Here is a 17,726-nt window from a genome sequence, read left to right on the forward strand (position 1 = left end):
AGGATTTTTAAGACTTATTTAATTTATGCTCCAAGAATAGTTGTGAAATTAATTCAGTAGGTCACACTGGCATTTTTTAATGAAAAGAAATAGAATAGAAAATGTCAGAGTGCAGAAAGGGTAAATATTGTTTTGTGATATTTTTGTTTCAGTTTTGTGTTGTGTGAGAGAGAAATAAGATTGTGTCTTCGGCTATATTTAAAATACATATTCTCACAGTGGATCATAGTTTAAAAAAAAAAAGGTTTGAAAAGTGATGTACAATGCCCTGCATATTTTTTAATACTCACAAAGATTTTTAAAACCTCATCTGAAACGTAAGAATTCACTAACTGGGGCTGTAGGTTATCGAAAGATTTTTTTAAAATTTAGTCCCCATCTTAAAATATAAGTGCATAAAATGTAATTAAATCAAAATCAGTTTTACTGAAATAAAATACATGTGCCATTATTAATACATTATTAATATATTAGTAATTAAATAACTAGATCTAACAGCAAGTCTATTAAAAAACTGTAATTTCAAAGTAGTAATGACTGTAAATGGTATTTTGAGGATAACTGCAAACACTGAAATGTGACATGAAAATACCAGTGGTTTCTATGGCGTAAACTCTCAAGAGCCACTAATAATACTAGTATAGTTTGTTGCCTGTGTTCATCATTGTAGGAAATACTGTATTTACATGAGAGTGAAAAATAAAGATGAAAATTTTTTCCCACCCTCATGTGAAGAACCCATGTTTTGGAGCAGTGTTATTGACATATACAGTAATTGGTTATTGTTATGGGTTGAATTGTGTCCTTCAAAAAAATATATTTAAGTCTTAACCCCTAGTACCTCAGAATGTGATCTTATTTGGAAATAGGGCCTTTACAGAGGTAATCAAGTTAAAATGAGGTCATTAGCATGGGCTTTAACCCAGCATGACTGAAGTTTTTATAGAAAGTAGATATTTGGACACAGAGCCACAAGCATAGAGGGAAGACTATATGAACACCCAGGGCAAAGACAGCCTTGTGGCTGGAGTGATGCATCTACAAGCACATGAATACCAAGGATTGTCAGCAAACACCAAAAGCTAGAAGAGGCATGGAAGGATTCTCCCTTACAGCTGTCAAAGAGGACACAACCCAGCAGAAACCTTTATTTTGGACTTGTAGCCTCCAGAACTGTGAGACAATAAATTTCTGTTGTTTTTGTTTTCTTTTTTTTTTTTTTTTTTTTTTTGCGGTACGCGGGCCTCTCACTGTTGTGGCCTCTCCCGTTGTGGAGCACAGGCTCCAGACGCACAGGCTCAGCAGCCATGGCTCACGGGCCCAGCCGCTCTGCGGCATGTGGAATCTTCGCGGACCGGGGCACGAACCCGTGTCCCCTGCATCCGCAGGTGGACTCTCAACCACTGCGCCACCAGGGAAGCCCAATTTCTGTTGTTTTAAGCCCCCTAGTTTGGGTACTTTGTCACAGCAGCCCTAGGAAACTAATACGGTTATCAAATACCAAGGATGTTTGTTGGATGACTGCCTGTGGGGAATCATTTGCTTGCAGTTAGAATCAGTAGGCACGTAGGCAAGCAGAACCCTGATAGCAGTTGAAGACGTCCCATCCTTTTTTTTTTTTTTTTTTAAGAGGGTAAATGTAGCAGTCTTTCATCTGTATTTTACACCAGTGAATTCTCAACTGTAACTGCATTAGAATCACTTGAGGAGCCTCTAAAAATCCTGATCCCCATCCCATCCCAGGCCAATTACTTCAGAATCTCTTGGGATAAGACAGCTATCAGTGTGTTTCAAGCTCCTTAGAAATTCCCATGTGCAGCCAAGTTTGAAGGCTGCCATTTTACACTCACACTTCAGTTAGCTGCATTAAATTAGGGTTGCTTCTTGGTAGAATAATAGAAGCATTTATTAAACCCTTTATTAAGACTTATGAATAATGTGTGATTTGTGCCCAGACCTTGGATATTGCAGTATGGTTTGTAGTAGTTTCACCCCATTGATAGGGAGAGTTTTTATGGAAAACTCTCCTGCCATCCTTGTGAGATAGGACAGCAGGTGCTCTGTTGTTAAAGTGACAGCGTCTGAGAATGCTGAGAGCAATGTGATAACCTTGCAAAAATTGACATTACTTACTGAAAAACAAACCTTGATACCGGTTCTTGATACTCCTTCTCTTTGCTGAATTGCAGGAGATTATTGAAAGATTTTTGAAAATTATGAAGCTTAAACAGTTATCTTTCAAAGACTTTTTTTAATCTACATGAATCTAACAGAGCTAAATAACTGCTTCTAAATAAAGAGTTAACAATTATTGGCTCAAAGATAAGCTTCACAAGGACCCCTCTCACTGCTACTTTTTTTTAAAAAAATCTGCTAATGATGTCGTTAAGCTACAGGGATTTGCAGTTGACAGCCCTCCCTTGCGTGACCTTATATAAATGAACCTCTCCAAGACCATTTTTTTTTTGTAAAATGAGAATTATAGTACGTATCTTACAGAGTTATTTTAAGTATGTACAGCTCTTAACACAGTATTTGGCTTGTTGTTAGTGCTCAACTAATGTTAAGAGAAACTTATTTTTACAACAAGAAGTCAGTGACGTAAGAGTAGAACCAAAAACTGATATCACTGAAGCCAAGAATGGAGGTTTTTTTTTAAAAAGTCAGATGTTTCTGAATGGTTAAGTAAGATGAGGGCAAAAAGTATCCATTTTGTTTGAAATTAGGTGGTCATTAGTGACCTCTACAAGAGTAGTTTTTAATAGAGTATTAAGTATAGAAGCCAGTTTTTTGTAAGTTCAAGAGTGATTTGAGGGAAAGAAGCATAGAAATTTGGACTATAAAGTGATCCTTGAATAAACTTGAATAAGAAAGATGTTAATGATAGTTGAGAAGAAAGGAATGTGGGTTAAGGATTTTGATTTTTGATTTTGAAAAATGGCAGACACTTGAGCATGTTCATGGCACATAGGAAGGAGCCAACAGAGAGAACAGAATTCCCCCAAATTTAGAAAGAGATGGAATTGAGAATCTGCAAAAGGGTTTGCCTTGAACAGGAAGATGGTCACCTTGTGCTTATAGACAGGAGCGAAGGAGATAAGAATAGCTGTGAATGTTAATAAATTTAAGCTCACAATTAATAGTTCCTTTTTTTTAAGGTATAGAGAACATACTGTGAGGATATACAGAAATTTATTTTAAATGGAACAGGAGTAAGAACCCTGGGATGTAGAATCCTAGGAAGGAAGAGGCAATTACCCAAAACAACAAAGCTTAAGTTTCCTGGAATCTCAGATTCTGCTTTAAGTGAAAGTAAACAATATTTCTTAACACACCTGAATAGATGGTGATTACAAATCCATACGTGAAACACAACAAATTCATAGAGATATTGCCATTTTTTCTTCAAAGTTTCCTCTGTTATAGAGGACAAGGGAAAAGTTCCATATTTATTGTGACGAAAACCAGACTAATTCAGTAATTTTCATGTGTGTTTGCATGTTTGTATGTATGTCATCATAGATAATGGATTTTTAAAATAAAGTTTAAGAAAAAATACACTTTCAGTTATGCAAATCAGTTTTACATGCAAATATATATACATACATGTATTTTGTCATGTCAAAGAAAGTTATTCATCAATGATTAAGAAAAACTACACTGAGAAAAATCTAGGAATAGGACAGTAAGCCAGAGCCAGGCGTAAGTCAGCTTGCATGTATACCATGAAACAGGGAAAGAATAAGCCTCGAGAATAGGTCTGGCTCTCAGACTTTCCAGCAGCCAAAGCAGAAGAGGATGTGTGATCAGTTATTAGTGTTAGGAGCAGATTAAAATATGCTGATGACATTTTTTCTACCTTGCCTTTACTTCTACCAATTAGTGATACTGACCTTATTCTTTTTAAATTTTTTTCCAAAAATCATTTTCTTTTGCTGTGTTATGCTAAGAGCTACTGTTATTATAAGCATTCCATTTCCCTGAATGGAAATAAGGAATATGGAAGTATATATTGATATTACGAGGTTTCTCTATTCTGTTTGTTTCCTTTGAGTTTTAGAAGACTTTGAATACTAAGAAAAGGAAATGTTGGCCTTTTGTGTCCTTTGGCACACTTAGAGACAGAGGCAAGTGAGGTGAATGGGTAGGGATACTGAACTTACCATTATAACTGATGGCAGTTTCACATTAAAGCAGAAAGGATAGCAGGAGAGGAATAACAATGTGAAGCTTTAAAATAAATTTTACATATTACTAAAGTGCTATTAGTACAGTCTTAGTACCTCCTTTGTGCCGAATGCTGAGTTCATTTGCGACAGCTTCATTAGTCTAAACAGTTTCATCAGGGAAGAATCTTAAACTTTTAAGAGTTAGATTTGTATTTAGTAATGATCTTTTCCTGTTCTTTAAACCTGTAGTGCTGCATTCCTAAGCTCAGGAGGCATAATAATAACAAACTCTTTTCTAATCGAGAGAAAGCCTAAGTTTCAGTGTTTGCTGATTTTATAGTGCTTCCTTATATTTCCTTTTGCTTAAAGAAAGTATAAATTCAACTGTGTAGATAAGAATGATCCTGTTGTTTAGTGCCAGTAGACAAGGATTTAATACACTTGTAATAGTAGCAGATTATGTTTTAAATTTTTTTTATGTTTTGTGTAATTCCAAGTGAGAAGTTTTGATGCCTTTCAGAACGTGGTAAATTTTGCATTCTAGACCAAAAATATTGAATAGTGTGCTTCATATTTTAAGGTGATATGTTTCCTATAATTGTAATGGTATTTTTTAAAATAATTTAATAGAATAGTTAAGTGTTTGACATAGTGAATACAGGACTAAAAATAAATCCTACTTACTGGGTTCATGATATACTACATTTCAAAGTCACAGAAGCCATAAAGATAGAAGCCATGTAAAATATACTCAAAAAGAGGATGAAGTGCTTATTTTCTACATTCTTTTTATAAATTTTATTTAGTGTGGGTGTTTTTTACTTCTTTTGTCCATTTTTTGGTCTGTATGTATGTTATCCTTAGCAATCAGAAATATTACTGACTGTCACTAGGAACTGGTTGGGTTTGTTTTTGTGTGTGTGATGGTGATAGTTTTTCATTCAATTATGTGTTCTTTTAGTCAGAACTACACATCAATTAGACAATCAGCAGTGATGATAGCATGCAAGCTCTAGCCATGAAGCAACATTTTTCTCAATGCAAATCCCTCATCAAGAGGGGTTGAACACTCAATCCTGACCTCTTAGTTCTATGTTCTAATCAGTTGTGCTAACTGGACTGCCCAAAGACATAAATTTTGTCATATATATATTTTCTATAAGGACTAACTATCATGGAGCTGTGTCAAGGTACCATACTGCCACAGCAGTAATAAAAAGAACAAAAGAGTACCTGAATTCTTCCATCTTTCCCATTGATCAAATTTTTTTTAATGTAGGCAAGCTGCAAGCTTTCTAGGTTTCAATTTCTTTAACTTGGACTTGAGGCTTTCTCTGATTCTAACATTCTGTGAAATTTATAGCCGTTTTATATGAGGCAGATTAATTTTTTGGTTTAGTGATGTTTAGAATCAAGAACTATCTTCTTATACCAATGAGTTGCACCTGTATGTTAGTTACTTCACCTATGAACAAATAATATCTGAGCTGCTTATTATGAAAATCAGGGAGGTGATTTAGTTGAATGCTTTTTGAAAACTGTAAAGTACTGTGCAAAGGAAATATATTAATAGTATCATTGATCAAAATACTCTAAAAGTTTTTGCTTTATTGACATATAAGACAACAATTAAATTACTACAGAGGCTATTTCTAACAAAATATTTTATGTCTTTATGACTTTGTATCCAGACGGACATTTTTTTTTGCATTACTGAGTTTCACTGTTTTTTGTGCCTTATTTTAACAATGAGTTATAAGAATAAGACTAAAATTCAACATGTATAGCTCTCAGGTGCTCTTTTTTATTCTATAAAATGGCCCAGCTTTCTCTTTTAAAAACATTTAACAGGGGGCTTCCCTGGTGGCGCTAGTGGTTGAGAGTCTGCCTGCTAATGCAGGGGACATGGGTTCGAGCCCTGGTCTGGGAGGATCCCGCATGCCGCGGAGCGGCTAGGCCTGTGAGCCACAAGTACTGAGCCTGCGCATCTGGAGCCTGTGCTCCGCAACAAGAGAGGCCGCGATAGTGATAGGCCTGCACACCGCGATGAAGAGTGGCTCCCGCTTGCCACAACTAGAGAAAGCCCTCGCACAGAAACGAAGACCCAACACAGCAAAAATAAATAAATTAATTAATAAAGTGTCTCAGATTGATGTGTTTAATACCTTCACAAATATTTTTTAAAAAAAAAAAACATTTAACAAAATATTTTGCCATTTAATCATTGTGGTTAGCAAAAGGTCCAAAGTTAGAATGGGCTTGCCAATTATAGATCCTGGAGTTTGCCATCTATTAACATTATTTTTATCAGCTTGAGAAAAATTTAGTTTTATATTTGTTAAACAAAAAAGTAAAGTGTTTCCCTTGTTCTTGGCACTATTATTATAGTTCCACAGATGCCTGTTGCCTTCTACATAGGTAATCTTTGACTTGTCCCTTTTTACAAATTTAATTAGTAACCAAATTTTGCTAGATTTTTCCTTGCAATGTCTCCTTCTTTGCAAAGTTCCTGCCTTAGACCAGACTTGTATATTCTCATGCCCAGGCTTTTCTAGCTACTTCATCTACTTGTCTCCATTGTTTACTCCTCTTAAGATGCCTGAAACGTTATTTTCAACCTCTCAATCAGCCATCAACAGTATTTAGTAATACCACTTTACCTATACAGTAAATTCCAAACTCTTTAATCTAACACTCATGAACCCTAGATATTGCCACCACCTCTTTTTTGTTGTTGTTTTGCCACCTCTTTTTCTGATTTAGTATTCCACTAATCATCTTTTTACCTTCTGGTTTCATTCATATTTGTGTCACTGATGCTAGTACACTGCCTTACACATAGTAGGCACTCAACAAATATTCGTTATACTAAATCAACTATTACTTGCACTCTCAAAATGAACTGTTCGCTCTTTCCTAGACACACACCCCCCACCACCAAATTTCCCACTTCAGTGCTTTCTTTTATGCCACCTTATTCCCCCTGGAATACTCCATCTCTAACCTATCAGATTCTTACTGAGCCTTTAGAACACAGTTTAAGTACTAACTATTATGGTAATCTTTTTCTGATCTTCTCAACCAGAAGTGATCTCATTCTACCTAAAATTAACTACCATAATTATTCACAGTGCTCTCTCACAATACATACCTCATGCTTACCTATGTGATAGTTGTATGAATATTTCTCTTAATTTCCCTGCTAGGGCTTCTATTCTTTATATATAATAGGTCTTCATTAAATATTTGCCAAACAAATGAATAAATAATCAAATTTAACACTAGATTGAAAGTTTCTTCAGATTAAGTTTCTTCTGCAGAATGGTAGTCTGTGTAATACACGTTATAAGAACAATGATGAGTAAATGATTGGAGATAACAGTATGATAAAGAAAGTATTATCTGCCAACAAAGTTTCTTTTTTTTTTTTTCAGGCCAACAGTGTTCAGGTTTGAAAATCATTATCAGAAACATTTGTTTGGATTTTACCTTTCTTGAAATTTAGGATTAAAAAAAAGCTTAGGAAACAGTATCATTATCCCATGTTCATTTGCAATATTGTTTCTTATAGTGAAAAAAACAACACTGGAAGATCTGCCCACTGTGGGGACCCTTAGCATGGCATGTGTGTTAGGGTTCTCCAGAGAAACAGAACCAATAGACTGTGTATATACAGGGAGAGAGATTTAGTTTAAGGAATTGGCTCATGCATTTGTGAGGGCTGGTCAATCTAAAATCTGCACGACAAGCCAGCAGGCTGGAGAACCAGGAAAGAGCTGATGTTGAAGTTGTGAGTTCCAAGATGCAGAATTCCTTCTTCCTTGGGAGATCTCAGTCTTTCCCTTAAAGCCTTCAGCTGATTGGATGAGGCCCATCCATATTATGGACAGTAATCTTTCCTCAAAGCCTACTGATCTAAATATTAATCATATCTAAAAAATACATTTGCAGCCACATCTAGACTGGTGTTTGAACAAACATGCAGACACCATAGCCTAGCCATGTTGACACATAAAATGAAATTAACCATCACACCTGTGTATTTCAGCAATTAGCTGAGGCTTCGTAGAAGCTACCTTCTCTAAAAGGGGCATGCATTTACCATTTTACCACATTTTCCATCCTGCCCACTTCACGCATTTAACATCAACTGCCTTAATCATATAGGCATTTACATTTGTGACCCCCTGATGTGTGTTGTGTTCTTATGTTCTTATTTAATTATAAAAGAAGTATTTGTATACATATAACTATGCACTGGCCCCTGGCTACCTCTCTAACCTCATTTCTTAACATGTATGTGTCTACTCTTGCTTCACTCCAGCCACACCAGCTCCCTTATTATCTCAGACATTCTAAGAATGCTCCCATCACAGGACTTTGACATTTTTTTCTCTGCTTGGAGTGATCTACTTCCCACCCCCACCTCGGTGTCACAAGTCAGCTTCTCACTTTGCTCCACTTTCTGCTTAAATGTCCCTGACTACACTGTCTAAAATAACCTACCTCCTCACTGCATCACTCTATTTGTTACTCTCCTTTATTTTTCTTAATAATGGAAATTAATAATTCATTAATAATGGAAATAAGCCTACATGACACTATACTATATTTGTGGATTGTCCTCGAGAAATTAAATTCTGCAAGGACCAGGATTTTGTTTATTTACCTTATTGCATCTTATACCTGAATCCGTGCTTGATGCATCCTTAATGGTCAATAAAATTTTTTCTGATACATCAGAAACTCAACAGCATGTGTTCTGAGAAGTGGAACTATGTCTAGAAGTTAGGTTTATTATATGTGTGGTGAATAAGAGGAGAGGAAATTTTAACTTGCGTTCATAACCTAATCAAGTGTTTGAATTTTTTATGTGTATATATTACTTTTATATAAAAATGAGTTTGCAAGTTTTAATGCCTTTATTCATAATAACCTGCACAAATTAAATTTGACGCCTAGAAGAAAATAAGCTTCTATGAAAAACAGGTCTGTAATGTCTACATATGTGCATGTATAATATATTTATATCAGTGAAGTTCATCTCTTTAATATATTTTATTAGTGTTGTGCTTTACAACACAATCAGATGTATAAGGGAATGATAATCCAAAGTAGATTCACTTACCTTATGAAATAGATGCCTATAAATGATAACCTCATTTTATGTTTTAAGTTTGCCAGATATTTTAAACTACTTTTTAAAGTACTTTACATTTCAGAAATTCAAGCACTTTAAAAAATAAAATGTTAAGAAAAATATTAGAAACTTTAAAAGAAGTGTTAATCGTAACATTCTTCTGCCACTTGGTAGAAGTGGGGGCCCATGACAGGTCAGTGAGGAAAAGGGTGCCTTTTTAAAAACTTCAATCCCTACTACTGGACTGAATGTCAATATTATGACATAGTATGAAAAAAAAACCAAAACTTCAATCCTATGAACATTAGTTATGGCCAGAAATGACAATGAAAGGAGAAAATTCCTTCATATTTCAAGAGACTTCAATCAGTACAATTAGATTTATTTAGCATGTTTGCATTATAAATGTTTTCTCTTTCTGCATATATACATTATTAAATGTATTAAAGTTTTATTGAATCTAAACTAGTTTAAAATATTTAAAATAAATGGAAATAATAGCTAATAATTAAAAAAAAGCTAATAATAAAGACCTTTGTTCAGAAACATTGATTCATTAATTGCAAAAAAAAATAAATATCAAAGTTAACTTACAGACCAAGATACAATAAACTGAGATCTTTGAGCTACTCTTGATTTTTATAAACTTTCTAATGCGACTGCTGTCATAAAGAGCTTAGTAAATATTGACTGAGGATGATAATGATGATCCAGCAATATTTTTAAGACTGGGCACTGGCAGTAGGGTCAGATATCCGGGACTTAACATTGTCTTTTTGCCATGGGGCCCTTCCACCTGGGCCTCTCCCAAAAGGACAAATGTTTACCTGCAGTTGAGCATTTAAATGTGTATTTAAATACACAGTCTCAATTATCAGTGAAGTAGTTAGAGTCTTCACTCTTTAAATCATGAAGTAGTTGTTCTTTGAAGTTTAAGGTGATGTTCCAAAAGTTTGCAAAGGTCAAAAAAGACTTAATTGAATGTTTTTCTTGTATTTGCAAACAAAAATGTGTTTTATGAACTCAGGTCAATATTAAAATATTTTTTCCCCTTGCTATTTCAGACCGCAGGTATTTATGAAACTTCAGAATTTATTAGGGTTTAATTTACTATTTTCTTTAGTTAAGTTTTAAATGTTGTTATGCAGTATATCTTGTTCCCGTTGGGTTTTTTAAGGATTTTGTGATTGTCAGTACTCTACTATTATAGTTCCAGTTTTTTCCCCAAATAACTGGTTCAGATTAGATCAGAAATAAACAATATTCTGTTATTTCATGAAACAATGAAGAAATTCAAAAGCCTAGGTATTTTTTTAGTTTAGTTTTATTAGACATTACTGAGCTGATAAATATTTTAATTTGCTTTAATCCATAGAAAGTTTAGCTGTCTTGTCAAGCTTGGTTAACTGATCTGAACTGTAAAACATAAAAATTTTCTAAAACATCAATTACATGAAAAGATGTGAGAATTGAGATTTTGATCTGGAAAGTTGGACACACTGTTGGCTCATAATTGAGATGTATACGTTTTCTAACTCTAGTTTGGTTTCATTTGTTCTTTGTTTATTTGTTTTGTTTTGTTGTATATGATTCAAAATTGAAATAACCACTCATCCACTTATTGTACTCTGTCACGTGAAAACTAAGTGAAACCAAGAAGTCAAGTGTTATTCTCTGACTTGCTTTTTAATAATTATTTGTTTTTGGTTTATAATTAGTAACATGATTAAAAGGTGACATAAACAGACTTAAGTTATAATTTATATAAAGAAAACTTCACTTATTTCTAAATCTGACCTAATTGGGTCTTTATCTTTTTATTAGTAAAATTTTTGTTTTGCAGTCATTCTTTTGGTACAACATAGTGTTTTAATTCCTAGCTAACACTGTAGTAAGGCAGATGGTGTAGATTCTGACTTCCTAGCTGAGGTGACCTTTGATAGGTAATTACCTCTCTAAGCCTCAATTTCCTGACCTGTAAAATTGGAATTGTACTAATATCTGCATCATATTATTTTTGAGAAAATCAAATGAAATAATGTGTGTCAAATGATTTGTACCATACCAGAGTACAGACTTAGGTATTTAATAAGTGTGAACCATTGTTGTTATAATGCCTATGCTGAGTTTATACTGATCTATCTATCATTCGCTTTTCTTTGAGATTCCATTAATGCATTTCAAATATTTTTAGTGTTTTTGGCTGAAAATACAATATCATGACTGCAATACAGAATCATTTGATTTTTCTTTGGGAGCAAGTTCTTACTGGAATTAGAGGGTTAATTTTTTTTTTTTTTTTTTTTTTTTTTTTTTGCGGTACGCGGGCCTCTCACTGTTGTGGCCTCTCCCGTTGCGGAGCACAGGCTCTGGACGCGCAGTCTCAGTGGCCATGGCTGACAGGCCCAGCCCCTCCGCGGCATGTGGGATCTTCCCAGACCGGGGCACGAACCCGTGTCCCCTGCACCGGCAGGCGGACTCAACCACTGCGCCACCAGGGAAGCCCTTAGAGGGTTAATTATTTTCTTGTTACGGGACACTTAGAAAAATATTTAGTCAAAGTGATGTGCTTCAACTTAGATTTGGCCCTTTTTGATTAACAGTTTATTTTCAGGTGTTGTTTTTCACACAGGAAAATTCCAATGTTCAGAAATCTATTGAGAATTAGAAATTTAATAATTCTTCAATTTTTTCTACTCTATGAAAAATATATTTTTCATAGAGTACACATTCAAAATATACCATGTTTTCTGTTTTAAAGTCTACCCCAGAAAATAATAAAGATGTAATTTTAAAGCTATGTTCCTTATTCTTTCTATCTTGTATCTTGTAGTTCAGTACAAACATTATCTTTTTCAACATCCTTGTGAGGTATTATCCCTTTTCACAGATGAGGAAGCTGAAACACAGAGCTATAAACTAACATGCTCTAGGTCACATCAGGGCTAATAACAGAAGTATAAATACTACCTAGCCCGTCTTATACTTGGGCCTTTTACTCTATCTGCTAGACAGCTTCCCCGACCCCTGCCTCTCTCATAAATAATGCTAAGGCAAAACTGGTACTTCAGCATTATTTTCCTGATTTGGATATGCTTGATATGTTTATCACATAAAACACACCTCTGAGACCACGTTAAAGACATATTAAAATGGTATAAGAACCTGACCTGCTTTGGAGTTCAACAGTCTTTGTCTGTGTTCAGCCAAACTATATGAATTACAACCGCAGTCAGTGTCTGAATTTATAGACTACCTCTGAATTTTTTTTTAAGAACCTTTGAGCTCTAGCATTATATCATATGTCAGACAACAAAGGTAAATACTATGCTTGAAAATAATTTTATCCCCACAATCATTTATTTTTATTTATATGTTGTGGTATTGTTATTTTATCAGTGCCCTAGCACAATCAGTAACATAACATTAACTATGTTTAGAACTAATCATTAACCAAATAGCCATTTTCAGTAGTATATAAATTTATTAAGAGCCTACTCTATGCAAAGAATTGTGTAGTCTTTTACAGAAAATAAAGTAACAAAGGGTTAGGTGCAATTATTACCCTCAAATAAATTATAATTAAGTAGAAAGAAAGAAAAAGTATACTCAAAATGAGCATATAAGATTATATGCTGTTAAATAACATAATTTGGCATTGCCATAGAAAGTTACAGAAGGGAGAAATTATTGCAGACTGAAATAAACAAAAGTTTTATGGAATGCTTGGGAATTGAGGTACGAACAAACAGGATTCTGAAAGAAAGAGAGGAGGAGGAAGAAGGGCATTCTAGCCTAGAACAGTAAAAGCAAAAATGAAGAAGTTGTAATGAACATACTGTGTTACACTATGGAATTGAGAGAAAGTTTCAGAAATTTGAATGCTAACATGCATCCAGTTGTTGGGGTTTTTTTTTAGCATTTTAAAATTTATTCTTCTACCCTTTCCTAGGCATGCGTATACACAGAAGATACATAAATTTGGTGTTTCACATACATGGAATTTTACTATATACTTTTCCCTGCAACTTGCTTGCATTCAGTTTTGATTCTGTATTCCCTAGGGAAACAGAGCCTTGGGAATCTGGAACTTTTTCTTAAAAACATTAAAAATAAAATTTATACTCAAAAGAAATATACTTTCTAATTTACATAAAGTTTAAAGCATTTTGAAAGCTTAAATGAATTTTTAAATTTTGAATATATATAAAGAAGAAAGAATGAATTTCACATGTTCCCATCACTTGCCCCCAGAACTATCAACTCCTGGTCAGCCTGGTTCCATCCACACCTTCATGCACATACACACACTCCCATTATTTTAAAGTAAATCTCATATACCATTTAATTTCATCTATAAATATTACAGTATATATCTCTAAAAAATAACTATAATCCATCAACACACTTAGAAATAATTTAACAGTAATTTCTTAATATCCTCAAATATCCAGAGTTCAAACTTTCAGTTGTCTCACTATGTTGTAATGTCTTATTAATTAATTTGTTTTAATGAGGATTTAAATAAGGTCCACACATTGCAGTTGGTTGATAGATATTTTTTTTTTTTTTTTTTTTTGCGGTATGCGGACCTCTCACTGTTGTGGCCTCTCCCGTTGCGGAGCACAGGCTCCGGACGCACAGGCTCAGCAGCCGTGGCCCACGGGCCCAGCCGCTCCGCGGCATGTGGGAACCTCCTGGACGGGGGCACAAACCCGTGTCCCCTGCATCGGCAGGTGGACTCTCAACCATTGCGCCACCAGGGAAGCCCTGATACATATTTTTTAATCTGTATGTTTCCACTACACTTTTATATTTTTTTGTTACAATTTATTTGTTGAAAAACTGGTTTCTTAGTTCAGTAGAGTTTCCACAGTGAGAATTTTGCTGATTGCGTCTTCATCTCATGAGGTAGTTAGCATTGAATGAACTTTTCAAGTTACATTTTTTATACTTCTAATATGCGTGTATGTATGTGTGTGTGTATATATATAGAGAGAGAGAATGTCTAATTTTTTAGAACATACATCATTCACTTTAGTCTTCACATGTTCCTTTTTACAGGTTATTATATGATATTCATCAGTAATTTTGTGAAATTAGAAACAGATTGTTAAGTCAACCTATGAAAGAAAAAAGCAATAAGTGCATGCTATCTATTTTGTGCAAAGAAAGTATTTTATAACATTTTAGTCATTCAAGCAAAATTTATTTATAACATTTATAGTAGAAAATGCAAAATTACAAAAATAGAAGTGAGCTTTAGTTCCACTACCATTTTCATGATATTTTGGAATGTATAATTCTAAACTTTTTTCCTGTGACTAGCTATACAGTACTTTTTTTTCAAAAGTATTTTACTTAATAATTCTATGCCAGTTTCTTATACTATATATTATACTATTAATTCCTGCATTATCTACTACTTCTCTCATTGTTCTTGATCTGTATATTAACACTAATTCTTAGCTTCTTTCATATTCCTCACAGCTGGTAAAAGGTAAAAACTAAAATAAATATACTATGCCTATTTAAAAGTTGACCCACTATGAACTGAAACTAGAGTTTGGAATCACATAAAAGAGGTGTATTGGCACCCATTCAGAAGACTATCATGAATTTTTGTATAATATGGAATCATGGAACTGTCATAAAATAGTCTCTGAGATGAACCTTAAATAGAAATACAGTGAATTCATTTCAAGTATGGGAGTATACTGATAGAAAGAAGATCCTCCAGGTTTACACAGTCACAGAGCTATGTCTCATAATAAACTAACTCAAAATACAGTAGAGTTTTCTTTTTATATTTATTTATTTTATTTATTTATTTTCCTTATTTTTTTTGGCTGCATCAGGTATTAGTTGCAGCTCACGGGATCTTTGTTGAGGCATGTGGGATCTTTTCATTACGGTGCGCGGTCTGCCCGGGTTCTCTCCAGTTGCAGCACGTGGGCTTCTCTCTAGTTGTGGCGTGCAGGTTTTCTCTCTCTCGTTGTGGCCTGCGGGCTCCAGGGCGTGTGGGCTCTATAGTTTGCGGCACACGGGCTCTCTCCTTGAGGCACGCGAGCTCAGTAGTTGTGGCACACGGACTTGGTTACCCCGAGGCATGTGGGATCTTAGTTCCCCAACCAGGCATCCAACCCACGTCTCCTGCATTGGAAGGCGGATTCTTGAGCACTGGACCACCAGGGAAGTCCCCCAGCAAAGTTCTAATTATCATTAAAGTTAACATTTATAGCCACCAGAATGGCTATAATTTTTTTAATGGAAAATAACAAATATTGGCAAGGATGCAGAAAAACCAGAACTCTCATACTTTACTGGTAGGAATGTAAAATGGTGCAGCCACTGTAGAAAAGTTTGGTGGTTGCTTAAGAAGTTAAACATAGAATTAGCATACTGCCCAGCATTCCTGGGTATATACCCAAAAGAACTGAAAACAGATACTCAAACAAAAACTTGTGCATGAATGTTTATAACAGATTTGTTCACAATAGCCAAAAGGTGGAAAAAACTGAAATGTCCATCAACTAATGAATAGATAAACAGTGTGTGGTATATACATACAATGGAATATTTTTCAGCCATGAAAAGGAATGGCATGCAGATACATGCTACAATGTGAATGAACATGCTAAGTGAAAAAAGCCACATACAAAGGTACATATTGCGTGATTTTTTAGACATGGATTATCCAGAATCAGCAAATTCATGGAGACAGAAAGCAGATTAGTGGTTTCTAGGGCCTGGAGATAGTGAGGAATGGAAAGTAACTGCTTAATGAATACAGGATTTCCTTTGGGGATGATGAAGGTGTTCTGGAACTAAATAGTGATAGTGATTGTACAACATTGTGAATATACTAAATGTCACTAATAGTATATTTCATGTTATGTTTATTCTAAGAAAAACCCAGACTGAACCCAGCAACGTATAAAAAGAATTATTTACCATGGACCAAGCAAAGTTGGTTTAACACGTGAAAATCAATAAGTGGAATACACTTTATTATTTTGCTAATAAGGCTGCCATAACAAAATACCTTAGGCTAGGTAGCTTAAACAATGAAAATTTGTTTTCACACAGTTTTGGAGACTAGAAGTTTAAGGTCAAGGTGTCAGAGGTCTGATTCCTCCTGCGGTCTCTCTCCTTGACTTGCAGGTGGCCACCTCGCTGCACTCTCACATGACCCTTCCTCTGTGTGCACACATCCCTGATGTCTATCTCTGTATGCCCTGATCCCTTTTTATAAGGTCGCCAGTCAGGTTGTATTAGAGCCCACCCGAACGCTCTCATCTTAACTACCTCATTAAAAGCCCTGTATCCCCAAACAGGCATATGCGGAGGCACTGGGAGTTACGTGGGAGTTAGGGCTTAAGCATGTGAATCTGGAGGGGATACAGTTCAGTCATAACACTCCAAAATATACATCCTTATCACGTTCAAAACACATTCATCCCCATTCCAATAGCACAAAAGTCTTAACCCATTACAACATCACTCTAAGTCCTAAATCTCATCTAAATCAGTTGTGGGCAAAACTTAAGGTATGATTCATCCTGAGGCAAAATTCCTCTCCAGCTGTGAAACCAGACAAGTTATCTGCTTCCAAAATCCAGTGGTGGGACAAACATAGGGTTAGACATTTCCGTTCCAAAGGGAGAAATCAGAAAGAAGAAAGGGGGTCACAGTTTCCAGTCAAGTCCAAAACCTATCGGGGCAGAATCCATTAGACTTTAAGGCTCTAGAATCATCCTCTTTGGCTCAGTGCTCTATTCTCCAGCCCAGTGAGGAAGCAGCCCCACTTCCAGGCCCTCTAGGTTGGCAGTGTTACCACTTCACCCTTGGTGGGAGCCTGGCCCCCTAAAACTAAGGAGGAGACAGCCTCTCCCCCTGGACCTGTAGTGGGAGTGGCAGCCCTATTTTTTTTTATTTAATTTTATTTATTTAATACAACAGGTTCTTATTAGCTATCTGTTTTATACATATTAGTGTATATATGTCAATCCCAATCTCCCAATTCATCACACCACACCCTCCACCCCACCACTTTTCCCCCCTTGGTGTCCATACGTTTGTTCTCTACATCTGTGTCTCTATTTCTGCCCTGCAAACCAGTTCATCTGTACCATTTTTCTAGATTCCACACATATGCGTTAATATACGATATTTGTTTCTCTTTCTGACTTACTTCACTCTGTATGACAGTCTCTAGGTCCATCCACGTCTCTACAAATGACCCAAGTTCGTTCCTTTTTATGGCTGAGTAATATTCCATTGTATATATGTACCACATCTTCTTTATCCATTTGTCTGTCGATGGGCATTTAGGTTGCTTTCATGACCTGGCTATTGTAAATAGTGCTTCAGTGAACACTGGGGTGCATGTGTCTTTTTGAATTATGGTTTTCTCT

General features: G+C 35.3%; 1 protein-coding gene across 9 annotated transcripts in view; it reads left to right on the forward strand.

Annotated features, from left to right (window-relative positions):
• The window catches only part of MIPOL1 (mirror-image polydactyly 1), a 328,422-nt gene that overhangs the window by 206,854 nt on the left and 103,842 nt on the right, over positions 1-17,726 (forward strand). The gene's annotated exons all lie outside the window — the stretch shown is intronic.

This window comes from Delphinapterus leucas, chromosome 2 (assembly GCF_059928025.1).
Source record: "Delphinapterus leucas isolate spDelLeu-1000000601 "Yukka" chromosome 2, BTC_Dleu_Yukka2, whole genome shotgun sequence".
NCBI lineage: Eukaryota > Metazoa > Chordata > Mammalia > Artiodactyla > Monodontidae > Delphinapterus > Delphinapterus leucas.